Here is a 20408-nt window from a genome sequence, read left to right as displayed (position 1 = left end):
TCCAGTCATGCCTGCAAGGGCACAAACACAGAGTCCCTAGTAGAACCCAAGCGCTTTTCTCCAGATTTACTTGTTGGGAATTCTTGTGTTTTGTGTACCTACCTCTGGACTGCAGCAACCACAATCTGTTGGTGGCAACTGTTGGTCTGCGCTCCTTGGAATCGCCCCCTGTGAAGGCAATTTTAGTGGCATTGACCTGGTCAGCAGTCCTGGGTAGGATGATGTGGTCTCCAACCTGAAACAGGACATGCAAAAAACAGGGTTGCACTATCCCAAGCAGTTCACTCAGTGTGTTGGTATGTGCCTGTGGCTATGAAGTGTAGCACAGACACTACCTTGAGTAAGAGGGGGGTATGGCTGTACGGATATGGATCAGGCTGACCAAGTCGTCCTGGATCAGGTTCGCTATGGAAGTGATGTGTCCTTGTCTAGCCTGTTCAGGGTGTGGATCTGGCTTTGGCTGAAAGGTGTGGCCCTTATGCATGGAATTGGTGGTTGCTTCAGCTTCCTGCAGCATATTTCATTCCCTTCACAGGGCGTGATTCCAAGGAGTGCAGACCATCAGTTGCCACCAACAGATTGTGGTTGCTGCAGTCCAGAGGTAGGTGCACAAAACACAAGAATTCCCAACAAGTAAATCTGGAGAAAAGCGCTTGGGTTCTACTAGGGACTCTGTTTTTGTTAAAAACTCCTTCTCCGTTTAGCACAGGCTTGAAAAGTCTGCGTGCGGAATTTCATTTGGAGTTCCCTGGTCTTGGTTAACTAATAAGCCCAATTTATGCGGTTCTGGCAGGTTCTCAATGTTCTCAAAAGCAAAGAAAGTAGTTATCTTTGCATACAACGCTGTCACAGTTCCTGTGATTGGTGTCCTGGGCCCTTATGCATCCTCGGGGCCCTGATCTCCCACAGCAATCTGCCAAGCTCCTGTCTCTCCACAGCACTTGCATCTGCACACGAGGTTCACACTCCTGCGGCCCCAGTCCGTGTAGCACTCAACATGCCTAGCACTTCATTGGTGGCTCACCCATGAGCTCGGACTCCCCAGCACTTAAATCCCTTTTCCCTCTTCCTTGCTGCACTTGCACATTCTGAATACTCACAGGGCATAGTAGGTTTGTTCTTTCTACCTCCCCCCTGCTCTTAAATACTGTGTTTTTTTTTATTGTATTTCCCACCCTTGCTCCCTCCCTGCCCTGGGGGCGCTTTGAAACAGTATTTTCTTACTGTATAAACACCTAACAGTCAAAAAATAAATAAATACGTCACTGTCACAGTGACAGTTAATGAGGCAAGTCCCTTAGCACGGGTAAGACAAGCCTGTTTGGCTGCCATGGCGTTACTCAGCAATTTTGGAGTCGATACTGTAAGGGGTGTGGAAAACTTGGTCTTCCCCCCCCCATTCCCGGGGACTTTTTTTTACAAGTGGCCAGAGAAGGGCCACCACTGTTGAATCCCGACGCAGGGGGTGGACGAGCGAGGGAGGATCACCTGGGTGGAGGGTCCTTTGGGATTGGGGAGGGATTCCCTGAGGGCGAGACATGGTGCACCCTTTTTTCCAATGGCCCCCTAACCGACATTCCCTGCTAATACATGACCGCAGACTTTTCCCTTTGACAAAACTCCCCGCTCTGCTAGAACACAGCGAAAACCAACTGAGGCACTTTTTAATTTCTATCCATGTCCAATTAAGAAGGACAGGCAAGGTCAGGCACTGAATTCAGAACAAGCACACCTGAGAACTGTTAGCATACCACAGGTGTATAAAAGGAGTGAGCCAAAGAAACAGAATGAGTGAGCTGGGGCCTGAGCTACAGGAGTCTGAGTACGAGAGCACAGGCGAACTGGGATGCCCAGAGAACCCGAGGCCTGCTGAGAGTGAACTGAGGCCGATATGTTGGGAGCCTATGGTGTTAAAGGGCTAACTAAAGCGTGGCAAGGGAGCCGGATCTTCAAGGAGCCAGGAGGGGGTTGAGTGCAACACTGTTCTCCAGAGTGAAGTCTGTGATGGGTGTTTGTTTTCTTGGGCCAGCTAGGCCGTCTGGGCCTGAGGAGTACTGGGTGTTGTCAAAAGGCTCTGATAACCCAATACACCAACCTGTTGTGAACTAAAAAAAAGTCTTGTGAATTAATGAGAAGTAGCAGACTTCCTGAGGAGAGGTGACACAGAGGAATTGTTGCCTAAATTAACTTTGAACTTGTGCGACCAGAACTGTTTTAACTTTGGAAAAGGAACTTCATGCAGTGCTTTTGAAAGCCAAGGGGCGCATGCTAAATCCCAAGTGGCTCAAGACCTGGGGAAGGGAGCTTTGGACCAGCTCCACTACTATCCTGACCTTTACTTTGAAGCACCCTTTTTATTTAGTCCAATCCGATGCACATTATTGTATTAAAGAGTGTGAGGGCAAGCATAGGTTTAACACAGACACTTTTTTGTTTTGACTAACTTGACTGACTTTGGACTTATATTTTAGTTGATGGTCGAGAATACTCCCATTATAGACGTAGGGCTAGTAAGCAGTCTCCAAACCCCTTTCTTTACAAAATAAATGTTTTCATAAACTTGAATCTTTGTGTCTGTGTCTCTCTCATGATACCTTGCCTGTCTCACAGAGGTCAGAAATGAAAACCAGGCACAACGTTTCTTTTTTAAAACAATTTTAATAAATGTTTCCAAACAAAATAACATACAGACTTTATTAATAGCTTCTGATGATACGTCACATTGTTGTCTGTTCAACCACCCCACACCCTTCCTCCCTCCCCTCTGCCTATTACACTTGCAATGTCTACCAAGGTATATAGCTGCTTGCTTGAACTTCTCTCCATATCTCTATTCCCCCCTTTGTGTGTTGGTGCGGGTGTCTGAGTCTGAGTGTCTTCCTGTGCAGAGGGCATCAATTCCTTTATCATATGTTTCCAGGCCGTTAAGTCCCTGTCCTGCTTTTCCTGACCCTGACGTGGACGCCTCTTGCCACACCGTTGTTTCTGCCAGTGACCATTTCAGGAGGTCCCTCAACCACAGACGTATGACTGGGCCGCTGTGTGCTTTCCACCCCATTGCAATCCTATGCTTCGCCAAGATGTACGCTAGATCTCTCAATTTGCTGACGTGTCTTGCCTGCTTTGGTCTCTGAAACATACCCAGCAGGCACGCCCCTGGGGAAACCGAGTCGGACGATAGGCCAATCCTGGTTAAGGTCTGGGCCACTTCATCCCAAAATCAGCGTATTTCCTCGCAGGCCCAGAACATATGTACCAGATCTGCATTGATCAGGCCACATTTCGGACAAGTTTGTTCTGTTGCCTTACTAAATTTTTCGATTTCCTTCGGAGTTAAATATGCTCTGTGTGTAACATATAATTGGATCAACTATTTTCGCATTTCTGGATACTTATGATACCTCATGGTTCCACTCCAGGCTGCGTCCGACAGTGGCTCTTGCAAGTCTGTTTCCCAGCCCTGCCTAATCTGTATCGAAACCAGACACAAAGTTGTCATGTTTTTGGTTAAAGACTTGTATTTAAAGGAAAATGGGTTTGGAAAATGCCTCGCTGGCCCTATTCTAAAGAGGAGTTTCCCTACCTAAAGACCACAAACTGTCTGTGTAAGGGTGTCAGAAACTAAAAAGCTGTCCTTGTTTCCAAAACGTCCTATCCTGACTCTCACAGTATAAACAAAATAACAAAGTGAGAAAGGAAATGTCTTCAACCTGATATTGGCAAAAAGAGTTAATGAATGAAAATTAAAATGGCGCCAGCAAAAATGTTCTCCAAGGTGAAAAGAACTTTGATCCAGAAGGTGGATTCCTTCCCCTGGATTCTTAAATGGGATGGCAATGTCTCTTTACTGACAGTTAGTTTGTGTCTTTCCTTGATTAACAATACTCCTGTTGGGCAACAAGTTCTGTAACCGACTTTCTTTAACACAAGTTTCTAATTTGTCTAACAAACACTGCCCTTCTTTAGCATTTCTTGTAGCTTTGCAAATCGCCTGGTATACTCACCTGCCAGGACTCCACTTGTGTTTCAATTGCCTGGTATCCTTCCCATGCCAGGACTTACAATGTGTTTTCAAGTGGCTAGTATCCTTTTCTTGCCAGAACCTCTTATGGGATCTAGTGATTATTGCAGCGTGGCAAGTTTCGAATCCGAAAATATTAAATTCGAAAACTGCATGTTGCAATAATCACATAGATCGCCCTTGCCAGCATTCCCGCTACCCACCACCCCTAAACCCCTATGTAAGGTGGGAATCACTTACCTTTTTTACTTACCTGCATCTGTTTCTTCCCTCTGCGGAAGCTCTGCCTCACCATTGTGGGGCGGAACTTCTGCTGCAGGGTTTTACTTTGTTTTTCCTCCGCTTTCCTTGTTAGGGAAGCGGGGGACACCCGCGCAATACCCTGCCCTTTGTTCGACATTATGGGAATTTGTTATTTTTCCCATGCCAAATGTGCCTTAACCACGCATTCAGCATTTTCTTTCGGTATTTTTTGCCAAAAGGCTTCTTATGTGCTTTGACAGTTCCTCGGTATCACCAAAACTGCATATTTCGTTCTTGGCTCGGTATATCTGTCTGCTTCAATGTTCATTCAAACTTTGCCCTACACTTGCATCTCATGCATTCATATCTTATTGGGGTTTGGATCTGTACTTTGCCTTTTCTGCTTTCAAACAATCTTCTTGTGGTTTCTGTCTTGGCAATCTCATAACATTCAAAATGTCGTTGGTGCGGTCGCCGGAATGCCCCAGGGTCCCCACTTGCTTTGGGCTGACTCACCGGTTCCCTATGGCATCTCTGGTCTTGTTCAGGCTTCTGCTGGTTCTCTGCAGCGTCTCCGGACTGGTTAGATTTTTCTGTGGCATGGCTCCTCCACTTGCTTCCGACTCTGGGCTATGCAGACGTCCTTCCGGCTTCCTTCACGGCTCCACTGTCACACACCTGCTTCCCTTCAGGTCCCAGTACGGAGCATGCTGCCTCTTTGAGCTGCCAAGCACCCAGGAACTCTCTTGCGTCTCCACAGCACATCCTGCTCATGAACTGCGTCCCTCTTTCTGTCCTGGAGGCCAACCAACACTGCTCCGCCACACCAGTTAGTGTCTCCAGCATTCACAAGCCTCTGCGGAAGGTCTCACGCCTTCTCCTGAACTGCCACACATCATTGTGCAGTTGCCATCTTTAAATGTCACACACAGGTGTTTCGTTAAACTAGTATGTACATTGAGCTTCAGGCTCCTGTTACCTTGTACCAACTCCTTCATCATCCTCGTCTCAATACTTAGGTGATTATGGGAGTTGAAGTCCATGGTTGTGATTGGACATACAGTATTTGGATAGTCTCTCAATGGTTTTACACGAACGAGCGGTGCACCAGAGGCAAAAGAGGCAAAAGGGGCTTTTATTCTTCAGGTCATAGGTCAGAGTTTGACATCAAGAATATTGGGAAGAGGTTTCTTTACTTCCTCTACAAGGTGGAACAAACAGATGGCAATAGGCCATTAAGGTCTTGGGCATTAGAGGGTATTTCCCCTGGGAAAAACCCATGTCTCCAATTAAGTCATGATATCTCCCTGTTAGTCGTCTCCCCACATGTGATCCTCCCTCATATAGCCGCCCCCAGGGTCAGGATCAGGTAGCGGCTGCCATCCCCTGGCTACATTGGAGGTGTACACCGCCGGGTAAACAGTGATGACTCCATCTGAATCATAACAATAAGCATTGCCCGTTTGGCGCTTGGATAGGATCCAGGTTGCCCAGACTTGAGTCGTTAGCGCAGGTAAGGCAAGCCAGTTTGGCTGCCACGTTCTTGCTTGTTAGTATTGGAGTCAAAACACTTTCCCTGTTTAGTGCTTGGGGAGAATCCAGGTTGTCCAGATCTGGGTCATTAAGCTTTGAGTCTCTAATTACAGAATCCTTGCTAGACAGAGTTCCTAACGTCTTGCTTCTAAAATCATATGATCATGGCATAATATAACTGTCTGGGCACGCATTCACCACAATTTTGGTCCAGCGCTGACTCATCTACTGGCTGCTTCTCGCTACGGACTGCAGCAGCCTGCATTCTAACGCACTCCAGCACAGGACTCAGCGCTACGAGAGGTTTTCAAAGGATGGTGCGACTCCAAAACCAGCCCTCCAGCAACCAGGTCCCAGGGAAACAGACAGTCACAATACTGCAGTAGACTGCACTCGAGCGCACTCCCAGAAATAATTTGGATTAGATTGGCTTCCCCTCTTCATTGTAATTGGCCAGCCCTCTCACAGTATAGTGTTGGCCACCCATAGTTTACAGGCCAGCATTATCTTCCCTTTATTCACTTGGGTGCAGTAATATTGTCTGGTTCTCATATCCATGCCAGCTGGGCTTTTGGCTTGGATAGGGCTATTCTACGATCTCTTAAAGCTTTCAGTGATGTTTATGTTCCTGTTCTTTTTGTTGTTCCTCTTCTTCCAGGAAAGGTTTAAGTGCCTTGCTTATTTTTTCCTTCATAACTATTTTTCCTTAATACCTTCTACCTCATATTCAGTTCTTTTTGACCCTGGAATAGTTGTTTAATGTGGTGAGAATTTCTGTGTTGATTTCTTTCTAAAATGTGAAACTGGTTTAGTCACTGTATGGATTAGCAACGTTGGGTGGCATGGTTGATGTTTGGAGAGGTTTTTTTCTTTTGATCTTTGCTGTCTTTAAAGGTGGGTAAGAGCCAAAGGTGAAATTCTCTATTTCTGTAGCAGACCGTGAACCAATATTAAGATTCTATCCATAATAAAAAAAGATGCGTATTGGTACAAATTTACAACCATTTGCTTCTTAAATATCCATTGTGAAACATGTTTAAAAGTTATGGAGGGGGGTGTGGCTTAGGAGGCCCACACACGGATGCCTCCTTAACAGTTTCTGGACATCGCCGGGCCTTCAGTGTTAATGGCACCGTCATAAGTGTCGCCAGAGCCTAGAAATCCTCACTCTGGCTAGGTGAAGCTCGAGGCATGCAGGGATCGAGTTTCGGCACCCGCAGCCCTCGCTGGACAGGGTTGGGAATCCTGGAACCGCACCAACTGCAACATGGCGCCTGCAACCCTTGCTCCTATAAACTGAGCAGCTGACCCTCTTCTCCAGGGTAGAGATGCGTGGGTCTGGGACTGTAACTTGCACTAAGCTGTCTGACCTGAGCTTTTCCTTTGGGGTACCTGTTTTTTCTCTGCATCTTTCTCCGCTCTTCCTTTGGGAGCTGCCTTGAATTACATGCTTTCTGCCCAGCTGGTGAGTGCTCTGGCAGTTGGAGGCTTCCCGCGAGGACTTGCCAGATGCCTGACTCATTGCTTAATGCATACGGAGCATCTCCTTGAGGGCTTTGGTTGGTCCTAGGTGTGTGGTGCCTGGGTGTGCGGTGACTCTTACTACATGGGTGATAGTGGTATCTGTTGAAGTCCCTGTGCATGGATTACATGCTGCCTTCTCTCTCTTCACGAGCATTGTAGTTAAGAGCCCTCAGTCCCTGTGCACAGATCACATACTGCCTGATCTTTCTTTATTGGTGCTGGGGCTACCTGCGGTCCCTGGATTTGTTACCTGGAGGCTGTGATGGCAAAGAGGGGAAATACCCCTACAGATGGTGATATTGCGTGCTTGGTACATGCCTGTGAAGGACCTAAGAAGATTGTCAACGCTGTCCTGCTGGTGCCAAACCGGATCTGGCTAACCTGCTGAGGGAACTGAAGCGGGCACTCCAAAACAGTGTTGCTGAGCTCTCCTCTAAAGTTGTGACAATTGACAAACGCGTGACGGAGGCAGAACAGTGTATTAGGAACATTGAGGACTCTTTCTGAGCAAACCTTGGAGTCTTGCAATGCTTCCCAATGCCTTCCGAAGTGTGAGGCCCTGGAACACAAACAGGAGGACATCGAAAATCATTCACGACGTAACAATGTCAGGCTACGCAGCATACCTATATCTGTAAGTGACTCAGATTTGCTGAATTAGGTCTGCGCCCTCTTCCGGTCTCCTCTCTGACTGTCTGAGGATGCCAAGGTGGAACTGGACCATACCCATAGTCTTTGAGGGTCTCTCTGGGACGGATCAAGCCAGCCACCTGATGTTCTCAGTAGAGTCAATTTCCTCACGTTTAAGCAGCGCATCATGGAAGCAGCACGTCCAGACCAGCCTTCACTTTTCGGGGTGCCGACCTTCAGATATCCCATGATCTGGTGACTTTCACAATCCAGAGGCGGAGGATGCTTTGTCCACTTACTGTGTGGCTCAGGGAAGATGGTATTCACTACAGATGGGGCTTCTCCACTGCTCTTTTCTTCACTTTGGAGGAGAAACATTGGCCAATAACATCACATATGGATGCTTAGGATTTACTGTCATCATGGCCATCTGGCCCTCATGAGGTTGGGTCCCTAAGCCACAGAGGGGATTGTGGTCAAGAGCTGGTAAGGCGCGAAACCCTGGGGGCCTCTCGGGAGTAAAATGAAGGTGATTGGCCCCACGCAGGTGAAGTAGTTCTGGATGCTTTTTTTTCTTACTTATCTCTATAGGTTCTGATTGAAATTGATATTTTATTTCTATCGCGCTCATACACAAGTGTTTCAGAGCGCGACAAGGCAAGGGAAGGGGAACAGAGGAGAAACAAAAACAACGATCTTACTAGGCCCAGTGACATTGAGAACGCGCAAGTGCATGGGAGAGGGAGAAGTGCCTGGACGGGGGATCAAAAGGAGAGTGCGGATCAAGGTGGAAAAAAAATATAAATAATAATAAATAAATTAATAAATAAAAAGGCAACAAACAGAGGGAGTGCAGCCAGCAAGTGGCAGTGCTGGGTTTAAGGCAGCAGGCTGGGTAGGTCTGATAAGTGCAGGAAGAACAAAACAAAGGGGTAGGGGCTGTATGGGTACAGATACAGACTCGGAGGCAGTCCATGCGGGTGGCAAGAGGAGCAGGTACCTGGGCCCGGAAGAAAGAGGGTGGCCAGGTACATGGTGCCGAGGGAGAGTAGAATCAGCAGGGGAGAGGGTGGGGGAGGCAGAAGCAAAGAGGAAGGTCTTGAGGTGCTTCCGAAACCAGAGATGGTTCTCCACAAGTTTCCTCAAGATGGTTCTCTTCACTTTAACTGTTTGGACGATCTAGACTCTGTGAGCGGATGGACTTGGCGATGGCATGAATATTCTCTCTATTGATTTACAACAGTGTTTTGGTCTGGCGACAGCAAGCAATAGCCCCGGTCTGTGATAATAGCTCCTTTTCTGAACCGTTTTTATTTTTATACGAGTCTTTCTTGTTGGTGGGTATGGGATGGGCTTTTTTAGAAGGGTTCTCGTAAATGTTGAGGTAAAATTGGATGCGGGATGGTAAGAGTCATGATCAGTTTGCTACTTGTAGAGTGTGACACCTGCTTATTTTAAGCTTATCTCTTATTTCCACTTAGCACTGAGGTCGTGTTAGCGGACTCCCCGTTGGGTCAGAGTTAAAGTACTCGATCTTAATGTGCACGGATTTAACACCCCCTTAAATCTGTGTTGCAGAGATTGAGGGACCAGGAATGTTCCATAGCCTTGTTACAAGAGACGCACCTGTGTCACACTGATTTTTGTAGACTGCGCAATAGACACTTTGCTAAACAATATCTTGCCTATTTCAGTACTAATAAAGGTGGAACAGGGGTCGTTTTCTCCCGGGGAATTCTCTTAGTTGAGTTGGGAGGGAAGAATGACCCGCGGGGGGGTCGGTTTATAGGGGTCAAGGGCTTGTTAGGCGGTCATCTGTTTACTGTCATAGCTCTTTATTCCGCCAGTGAGAAGCAGGGTGGATTCCTTGTGGACTTTCTGTCGGAAAGGACTGCTTTTGCAGATGGACAAGTGATCTTGGTGGTGGGGATAGGGGGATTATAATGTAGTACCTGACCCCATGATTAATCACACCCACCCTCTGCTACAGACTTTAAACTGGCCCAGTCTTTAATTAAAGTTCTGAGGGAAATGAATCTGGTTTACTTATGGAGGCTATTGCACAAGGGAGAACTTGACAACACACATTTTACACGCATATAGGACTTTCTCAAGGATCAATCTCAGGATCATATCTCCCTTTCTCCAGCATGGGGTCTGGCATGGATTCACATGCTCGTGAATATTCCCCGTTGTCAGGCCAGGAATCCTCGGTAAAAGAATAAACTGTTTGACTTGCACTTACAAACTGTCTTTCTTCTAAACACCTAACACTGAGCTCTGGGTCATACTGCCCCCAGCCATTGACTGCCCTCTCCCTAAGCCCCTCCACTGGCAGCCATCTTCACATTTTTACCGCACGTTCAAGTGTTGGGAGTCCTCGTCTTGTGCTCAGAGAGCTTTTCTACGTTTTTGCGCTTTTTCGATAAAAAGTTTCTATTTTTGTCAAATAGAGCCTGTGTGTTCTTTCGTTCCTTTGACCGGCAAGCAGGGATCCGTTTGTCACCGTCTTTCAACGCCCCTTAAGGGCAAGAATCGTAGAGAGTTTCATGGAAGATTCAAGAACGCCATTGGGCCTACATCCCACTCCGGACCGTGTCGGAGGAGAAGAAAGAGGGAGGCTCCCTCTTCAAGCTCTGCTCCAGCTGCGGATTGAGGAACTTGTTTGTGGAGGACAAACACTCTCAGTGCCTCTACTGTCTCCATCCGGACCACAGCGAAGCATATTGTGAAATCTGCCTTGGGTTCTCCAAGCGAACCATCAAGGACAGTCACAGTAGGTTGGCGGGATGGCTTAAAGCCAAGGCCTCTACCCTGTGCGGCAAGCAGGCGCATGCCTTACCCAGGACCGGCCGGTCCGAAGAGCTGGCTTCTAAGTCCTTTGAGGGTGCTCGATCCGCGGGGGCCCAAGACAAGGCCAAGTACCGCAAGTCTGTTTCCATCTGGGTTTCCACTCAAGTGGGTCCCACGATACGCAGCGCACGTTCATCTTCACCATCTGCCTTCATCGCCCGTCATCGCTCCAGCTCCTCCTCGAAGAGGAAATCGGTTAACCCAGGGAAGCTGCGGGAAAAGCCGGAGAAGACCAAGGCGCAGGGAAAGGTGTCCGACCTGCCCCTGAAGGCCCAGGTGGTCCAGACTAAGTCATCCTTCAGGATCGAGCTGGTGGCGGCCACCCTCTCGAAGGCAAAACATGCTGACCTGGTCCACGAGTGGGAAAAGATCTCAACCGACCGATGGGTGCTGGACGCTCCCACCCACGGACACTCTCTAGAGTTCCAGCAGAAGTGTCCGCGGATACCACTGGTGGCCCGGCAGGAGGAGCAAATCCCTCCACTCCTGCGGGAAGTACGGGCCGTATTAAAAAAGGGGGCTATAGAGCTGGTTCCAATGTGACTGCGGGCTCTGCAGTCTACTGCAGATACTTCTTGGTGAAGAAGACTGGGGGCTGAAGGCCCATTCTAGACCTGCGGCTCCTTAACAAATACCTCAAGTCCCAAAAATTCATGATGGTCATGTTGCAGCACGTGCTCGGCCAACTGGAGGAAGGGGACTTCTTGTCGTCGCTGGATCTGGAGGATGCATACTTCCACATCCCCATTCACGAGAAGCATCGGAAGGTCCTGTGCTTCGTAGTACAGGGAAGGCACTACCAGTTCAAGGCCCTTCCCTTTAGACTGTATTCGGCACCCAGGGTGTTCACAAAAGTGCATGGCACCAGTGGCGGCCCATCTGCACCTACAAGGGATACATGTGTACACGTACCTTGATGACTGACTCATCCGCGCCAAGTGCAGGGAAGTAGCAGTTCAACACATGGAGAGGACCGTCCAGCTGCTGACAGATCTGGGGTTCTCCGTCAACTATCCAAAGTCCTGCTTGATTCTATCGCAGAACGTGCTATTTCTGGGGGCCAGGCTCAACTTGGTCTCCTGCCTGACCACCCCCTTGGAAGAGAGGATAGTGGCCATGCTGGGCAAGGTGCAATGGCTGTTGACACTGAAGACTGCCACGGTGCGGACCATCAAGTCAGATGGGGCATGCTTGTATTCAGTGTTCTCCAAATAAAACTATAACAATTCTCTTTGGGTATCGACCTCCTGGCCCAGCACAGGCTTTCCTGGAGAAATTAGAATTATTTCTGGCAGACACAGGGAATAAGCATGACGAGCTGTTATGTTTGGGGGACTTCAATGTATGGGCTGAGGAGGTGACATCTGGGGATGGGAGAGAATTAAAGAAGACCCTGGAAGCCCATGCTTTGGAACTTCTAGCATCATCCCCCTCACATTGCCAGGACCATTGTCTTGATGTCCTGCTATATCGAGGGAAGATAATTTGTTATGTTGGGACAATCGCATTATCATGGACAGACCACTATGCCATAGTATTTGAACTGAGAATACATAAGAAAACTCTGGAAGTGCACATGGAAAATTGGATGGGGCAGTTCCGCAAGCTGAAAGATTTTTTGAAAATCTCAGGGGAAACTCTGAAACATGCTTTGGCACAGATTGAAGAGGCTCTTCCATGTGAGGAGTTCGTCAATAAAGGCATGTAAATCATGGCTATGATATGTAATGTATAGGCCCCTCTCCAACAAAACAAGGCCATGTAACCCCTGGTTTTCGCCAGATTTGGCCAAGAAAAGGGTACAGGTGAGATCTTTAGAGAAAAAAATGGAGAAGACATCGTACAGAGGGCATTTTAGAACAGGTCAAGAGCACCTGAAGAGAATATGGGAAAGCCATTTTTGATGCCAAAGCTAAATTTATAACGGGGACAATTGACAAAGTCATGAACAGGCCACGGGAATTGTACGCTGCTATTTCCCAGTTAGCAAATCCTGGGTGTGCGTCAGCAGCACCTGAATCATCACAAGCACAGGTGGATGTTTTAATAATTACTTTATAAATAAAATAGTGCTAATACAAGGAAAGATTATGGAAATTAAACCATTACATCCCCAAGAGGATCTGGAAGTAACAGAGGAGATTAGCCCAGAATGCATATCTCATGATGAAGACACTGGGGCGGATCAGAAGCTATTTATGTTTATGAAAGTATCTGAGGAAAGGGTCTGCACCTTGCTCTCTGCATTGAAGGCTACTAATGATGTACTCTGTTATTCCATCTTCAGTAGCTAAACTAATAGCTCCAGATATTACCCCATTTATCACAAAATTTGTTAACAAATCTCTTACATCAGGGGTAGTACCAATGATTCAGAAGAAATCTGTGGTCACGCCACTGCTAAAAAAAACTAATTTAGACCCTAAGAATTTCCAGAATTACAGGCCAATGGCAGGATTGTCATGGCCATCGAAAATTCTGGAAAACATTGTGACAGCTCAGCTGCAGGAACATCTGTATCAGGAGAATCTGCAATCCGGATTCCGACCAGGTTTTGGGACGGAGATGGCGTTGCTGACGTTCTGGGACGATCTATTGGAGACGGCGGATCAGGGGGGTGTGTCCCTGTTGGTCATGTTGGACCTGTCCGCCGTCTTTGATACGGTTGTCCATGGGACCCTGCTGAAACATCTGAGAGAAGTGGGTGGAGTAGGGAAACAAGCTGTTCAATGGTTTGAATCTTTTCTCTCTAGAAGAGAACAAAGAGTAGGATTTGGAGATTTCTTGTTAGACTCAGGATTACAAAGCTGTGGAGTCCCGCAGGGATCGTCCCTTGTCACAGGTTTCACCCTTTCTCACCTGCTTTCGCTGCTTAATGGAATCCAGGGGAGTTTTCTTCCATACGGATCGGGTCTTGTACAAGCCTGCTCTGCCGTCTTCGGCTTCCAGTGTTCGTTCAGCTTTAACGTCCGTGAAAAAATGAGGAAACTCCAGGAAGACCAGGAAAGGAGAAGTGCACTCGGAGGCGGGTGCACAGAATCCGGTAAGAAGGCTAAGTAGGAGGAGGGAGGATAGAAGGGAAAGCGAAGGGTCCAGGAATCAGGAAACTACAGAGTTCCGCAAGGTGAACTTCGGAGCACACGTCTAGCCACAGCAACAGAAGCGCTGAGATGCGCTGGGCCGCGGGGGCATGGTCATTTTATAGATCATGCTGCCTCAGACGTAAAGACTGATAGGCAGCGTTCTGTGTGTATGGCCATGTTGGAAGTAGTACAGAGTGTAAGCTCTGACGCGTCAAGGACCAGGAGGTCCAGAAGGGGCATGTCCGAGGGTTCATGACATCCCTCTCCTCACTGCTTTTTAATTTATATGTTAAACTACTCATGGACATTCTGAGGGAGCACGGCATACAGTTTCACTCATACGCAGGTGTTCTTGAGGATACAGAATCTAGAGTAGACGTACGAAATAGTTGACCGGTGCCTACAAGAAATACAGGCTTGGATGTGTGCGATCCAGCTACTGCTGAATGCCAGCAAAACAGAAGTGACTCTATTCGCTTCAAAGCACAATCTGCAGAGGGAGCATTTACACTCCCTATGTTTCCTGGGGACACAGCTGAATTTCTCCAAGAAAATAAAAAATGTAGGCTCTGTCTGGGAGGATAACATGGGAAGTGGAGCTCAGGTTAGTGCGAAGGTACAAGCAGCTTTACACTCACTACGCCTATTGAAACATATCCTACCATTCATTGCAAATGAGGACAGAGCGGTAGTCATTGGCCCTCTGGTCAACTCGAAGTTAGACTATGGAAATGTATTGCTGTCGGGTATACCAGCCTATCAGTTGCGAAGACTGCAGGCGGCCCAAAATGCAGCAGTTAGGCTGGCGTATAGGTAAAAAATCAGCTCCAACCTCTAACTGAAGAAGAGCCGTACATTGGCTGGCAGTAAAGGAGATAATTGAGTTTAAGGTACTCTGATTGGTTTATAGGTGTGTTAACAAGACAGGAACAAGATATCTATCAGATAAAATCAGGAGACATGTTCCTACCTGTCAAGTTCAGGTGTTCCCTTCACCCCTTCCGAGTCACTCCAATCCCCTTCCTCCTCACCTGTGAGTTCTGAGTGTAAGGATCCTCCGAACCGCTTCTTCCACAGCTCTTCTTTCTTCTTTCCTTTTTTTTTGTGGAAGGGATATGCTACGAAGGGAAGCCACCCTGACCTCAAAATAGAAGGTCTGGGGGGGCCCCTCCTCCGGTTCAGACCAGAGGGGAAAAAGCCGTAGGCATAAAAAACCCCTGGGTGATGATCAGTGATGGTCTTCCACTTGAAATAGCAGAAGGTACGTTCTTCGATGGGATGCCGGCAGGAAAGTAGCATACGATAAGAGTGGAATGGAGTGGAATGGAGAGCCTAGAGAGGAAACCGGGGGCAAGCCTCAGAGACAGACCGCGAAACACTGCAGCAAGAGGGGGAAAGCTGGAGGAAAAATGAAGGGAAAAAGAAATAAGCTCCCTGTGAAAACCTGGCGAGAGCCTGCAAGTCCCAGGAGGGAGGACACAAGAAAGACAGGAGGAAGGGCGCCAGCGGAAGAGAAGAGGAGCCGGCGCCGAGAAACAGCTCAAGGCAGCACACAAAGGGAGAAAACTTACGAGCGCTCCAACCCGAAAGCCTGACGCGAGTAGGTTGCAACGCGCAGACTTCCGGGTTGGAGCAGCTAAAAAGCGGTCCCTCCCGGCGGCCGGCCGAAAGACTAGACCGCAACTGCGCGTTGCATGGGGACGTGGTGGAACGGCTAATGGCCGCTCCAACGCCATCGGCTCCATGCACGCCAGTCGCGGCGGTGTGTGACACTACCCGACAATTGTGCTCAGCAGATCAAACTCTGCTTCATATACACCACACCAGGTATATGAGCAAAGGGGACCGCAGATTCGGCGTCTGCGGTCCAAGAGAAAAGAAATAAACTACCCAGAGAAATCTGTGAGATTATAACCTTTCCGGCATTCCGGAAGGCCGTGAAGCCCTATCTGTTTTGTTAGAACTCTCCTAGTCCTTAACTGGTGTATTTCCATCTCATATGATTACGTGGATTAAGACATGGGGCTCATTACGAGAATGGAGGTAGCCATGCCGCTTTTAGCGGTATGGCTACCGCCATACCGGGTCCGGGTTCCTGGAATGGGGAAATACCGGGCCATTCCGACCTTGGAGGGCCCAGTATTCCCCCATTCCAGGAACCCCGGACCCAGTACATCCCGATTCCCATTTGAGCCCCCATAGGGCTCAATGGGAATAGGGAGTATGCTAACCACGGGCACGTTAATGACGGGCCTGTTGTAAACATCCTGGTCTGCTAGTGGGTCCCACTAAGGACACCTGGTTTTACCAGACGTCCTTAGCGGGACTCACGAGCAGACCTTGTAATGAGGCGGTAGAGGGTTAACAGCGCCGGCAGCTCTACCAGCGCCGTTAACCTGATCCGACTCTGCAGGTTGCGGATAGGACCCCTTCAGGAATTCCTGGACGCTTGGTGGATCCAGGTGTCTGGAAGCTTTTCAGACAAGATTGTTCTCGACGAGGAGTTCCATCGAGCGTTAAGGTGATGGGGCGTGTGCTCCAGCATTGCCGGAGCACGTATTTCCAGAGCCCCCATACCAAGAGACAGTCACCACAGACGCGTCCCTGGAGGGCTGGGGACCCCACACCGGACGTCTCCACGCCAGAGGCCTGTGGCTACCATAGGAGAGGGCTCTCCACATCAAAGTCCTGGAGCTGCGGGCAGTGTTCTGGGTCCTCAAGTCTTTCCTTCTGTCACTCAAGGGCAAGGTGGTGAGGGTCTTCACGCACAATACCACCATGATGTTGTACATCAGGAAGCAAGGAGGTACCAGATACCCGGCGCTCTCCAGAGAGGCGCAGGACTTGTGGCACTGGGCCGTCAGCCAAGAGATGTTCCTCATTCCTTTTCACCTGGCTGGAGTCAAGAACACCATCACCGACTCCCTCAGCAGGGAGCTCCGCTCTTGCCACGAGTGGGAACTTCAACATGATCAAGTGAACAGCCTCTTCCTCAAATGAGGCAGACCCCAGATCGATCTGTTTGCGACAGCGATGAATTTCAAATGCCAGAGATTCACCAGAAGGTTCCACCAGCCGAGGAGCATGGGGGACGCATTTTCCTTTCTGTGGGAAGGCCTGTTCTGCCAGCATTCCCCTTCCCCGTTGCCTCTCCTGCTGCGAGTCATCAATCAACTCAAACGGTGGCGATGCAAGATGATCCTCATCGCCCCTGTGTGGCCGAGTCAGATTTGGTAGCCGGACCTTCTCAGCCTGTCAGTGTTACCCCAGGTCAAGCTGCCGGTGGTTAGGATCTGCTTGCCAGAGAAGCAAGCGCAGTTCTACATCACGACACAGGATCGCTGAACCTGAAGGCCTGGCTCCTGCAGCCTTAGGGTTTGGAGTGTATGAGCTGCCGGCAGACAGCAGGGAGGTCATACTGCCACTTTATGGGCTATTAAATCTGAAGATGGCTGCCAGAGGAGGGGCTTAGGGAGAAGGGCAGTCATTGGCTGGGGGCAGTATTATCCAGAGCTCAGTGATTGGTTTATCGGAGAAAGACAGTTTGTAAGTGAAAGTGAAACTGTTTTTTCTTTTTGATTCCCGGCCTGATGACGGGGAATATTCATGAGCATGTGAATCCATGCCAGAACCATTCTGGAGAACAATAGTTCCAGGTAAGTGACTTGTTCCTTCTGATTCTGTTTGTATCAGAGGTACTCATTGCTACCAATGTACTCTCAGATCATGCAGCAGTTGAGTGTACACTTTCAGTTGATAGGTTGTTCCCCGTTAGCAGGCCCCCATGAAAGCTGCACAACCCGGCCCTCTCAGATTTGGTGTTGAAAGGACTCCATAACTAAGGCAATAACTGATTTCTTTAGGGAAAATAGCACTGATACCGTTCCGACTGCCAAGGTATGCGACCCTATGAAGGCAGTGATTAGATGGGAACTGATTGCTCACATGACTGCTTGCACTTATAGGAATAGAACCCTAAGGTAGGCACTTTAGGGGGAGATGCGCGCTTCAGAAATGGTTCATAAGCATTTAAATTCTGTCATGGCCAGGAAGGGCCTACGGGTAGCGCAAAATAAACTAGAAGCACACTTGGCAGGACATACGGCCAAACCGATTATTCGTGCTAAGCAATCTTATTATGCCATGGGTAATATGGTGAATACATTTCTGGTTCATAAATTGAAGGTCATACATACAACGAATACTATAGCAGTGCTGGTAGACTCGGACATAAATATTCAGTACAGGGAATCGGCGAAAAGGAAGGTTTCTGAATGATATTTACTCACAGAATCTGCAGCAGGCCCGCCCCCCCCCCCCCCATCTCTGCGACTTACGCCAGACTACCAAATCAGGCTCTCGTCTACTGGTCAGGAGACCTTAGACACTCCCGTAACCACGGAAGAGGTGGCAATAGCAATAGTTTCTCTTAAACACAGGACCCCTAGTCCGGATAGTTTCTCAGCATCGTTTATACGATTTTTCAACCACAACTACTCAAACCTTTGACTAACTTATTCAACTTGTTCCCGGAATTTAGGGAGGGTTACTCCTTCAATGGAGTCAACTACAATTTTAATACTTAAGCTGGGGAATCCCACACATGATTGTCACCCGTACAGGCCAATTTCTTTGAACCTGGATGCCAAGTTGTACTCTAAGCACTGGCGTAACAGGGGCCCCCGCAGCCCCCGCGGGGCGGGGGGCCTGCGGTGTGGGGGGCCCCACCAGCACATGGCTGGGAGGGGGCCCCAGTAAAAAAAAAAAAAAAAATGAAATTTTTTTTTCTAAAAAAAAAAAAGTTTCTTTTGAAATTCACTCTGCATTCATAAAGAACATTTCTGTAACAGAAATAATTTCTTTATGAAGGCAGAGTGACTGCAAAAAGAAACTTTCTTTTTGAAGTCTGAGGGCCCCGTACCCCATGACATGGAAGACCCTAGGCTGGAGGCCTCCATGTCATGGGGTGGGGGGGGGCCTATGCCTTCAAAAAGAAATTGCTTGTTTTTGAAGCCACTCAGCCATCATAAAGAAATTATTTTGATTATGGTTCGGTCCTTAACTGAAATAATTTCTTAATGAAGTTATAGTGACTTAAAAAAGAAACAATGGGGCTCATTCTGACCATGCCGGTCCGGAAACAACGGTGCTGGTAAGCTTACAGGCACTGTTGTTTCCGGACCGGCATATTACGGGTCTGCCTGGTGGGGCTGCCGTGCCCGACAGGTCTGACCCTGCCAGGCACAGCAGCCACGGTATGCAGATCTGTCACGGAAGCACCGGCGCCGTTAACAATGGTGCAGGTGCTTCTGTGTCCCCATTCCCGTGGAGTCTGGGGTTTAACGAAATTACCGGCACCTGATTTCCCAGCCGCCGAACTTGAAATAGCACGGTGGCACTGGGAAGTCAGGCCATAGTAATTTTTTATGGGTCCAGCGGCAACCCGCCGGTAGCACCGGCACGGATACCGCTGGACCCGTAATGAGCCCCAATTTCTTTTTGAAGTAATAGGGCCCCCCCTCAACTCCATGAGGTGTGCGTGTATGAGTCTATGGTGAAAGGGTGCACACTCAAATGAATAGCTGGCTGCCTGTGTGTGTATGGTGAAAGGGTGCACACTTAAATGTATGGGTGGCTGTGTAGGTGTGCCTGCATGGTGAAAGGGTGCACACTTAATGTATGGGTGGCTGTGTAGGTGTGCCTGCATGGTGAAAGGGTGCACACTTAATGTATATGTGGCTACCTGTGTGAGTGTATGGTGAAAGGGTGCACACTTAAATGTGGGGCTGACTGGGTGTGTATAAGGTGAATGGTGTGTGTGCTTGTGTACAGGGGCACAACAAAACCTTCATTTCGGGGGGGCTAACCCTTCAAATGTTGGGAGAGGCGCTAACTTCACATGCGGTGGGGAGGGGGAAACTTATTTGTGTGGGCACATCCAAATTATTTACGCATTTTAATGAGACTATTCTAGTGCAGATTCAATGTTACAAGCAGTTAACTCTCTCCTATAAGTCTCCTGTTCCCTCTCTACCCTTCCAATCACTCCCCTGGCATGCAAGTACTAAACCTACATCACGATTTCAATTGCCTAAACAATGTGGCATTTGAATGCAGGTACTAACAGTGCAATGCTTTACGTTGGTAATTGCTGGGTTCTTGTTAACAGCAAAACCCAGGTGCCGTTTAAAATCTGTGTCCTGTTCGGTCTGGCAACTGCTCTAAAGGTTAGCCAAGTTGAGTCAATATAGCCCAAAATGTCGGGGGGGTAGTGCTGAAGCCCAGTCAACTCAATGGTGTTGCGCTACTACTTGTGTTTAATGCCTTACTTCATTGTTCTGATATTGTGAAATGTGTAGGCTAATGGAGCTGCAACAAGAATGCTGTGTGACTTCACTAGTTTATATTTGTGTATGATTTTGTATTATCTGGGGAGATGGTTTATATTTATGGCCTGTACTGTTTGTCTAATTGTGCATAGGAGACTTTTAAATATTCATGTTCGTGTGCAAGGTTTGTTG

This window comes from Ambystoma mexicanum, chromosome 1q, assembly GCF_040938575.1.
Source record: "Ambystoma mexicanum isolate Mex_15411 chromosome 1q, UKY_AmexF1_1, whole genome shotgun sequence".
NCBI lineage: Eukaryota > Metazoa > Chordata > Amphibia > Caudata > Ambystomatidae > Ambystoma > Ambystoma mexicanum.
This window is presented reverse-complemented; position numbering follows the sequence as displayed.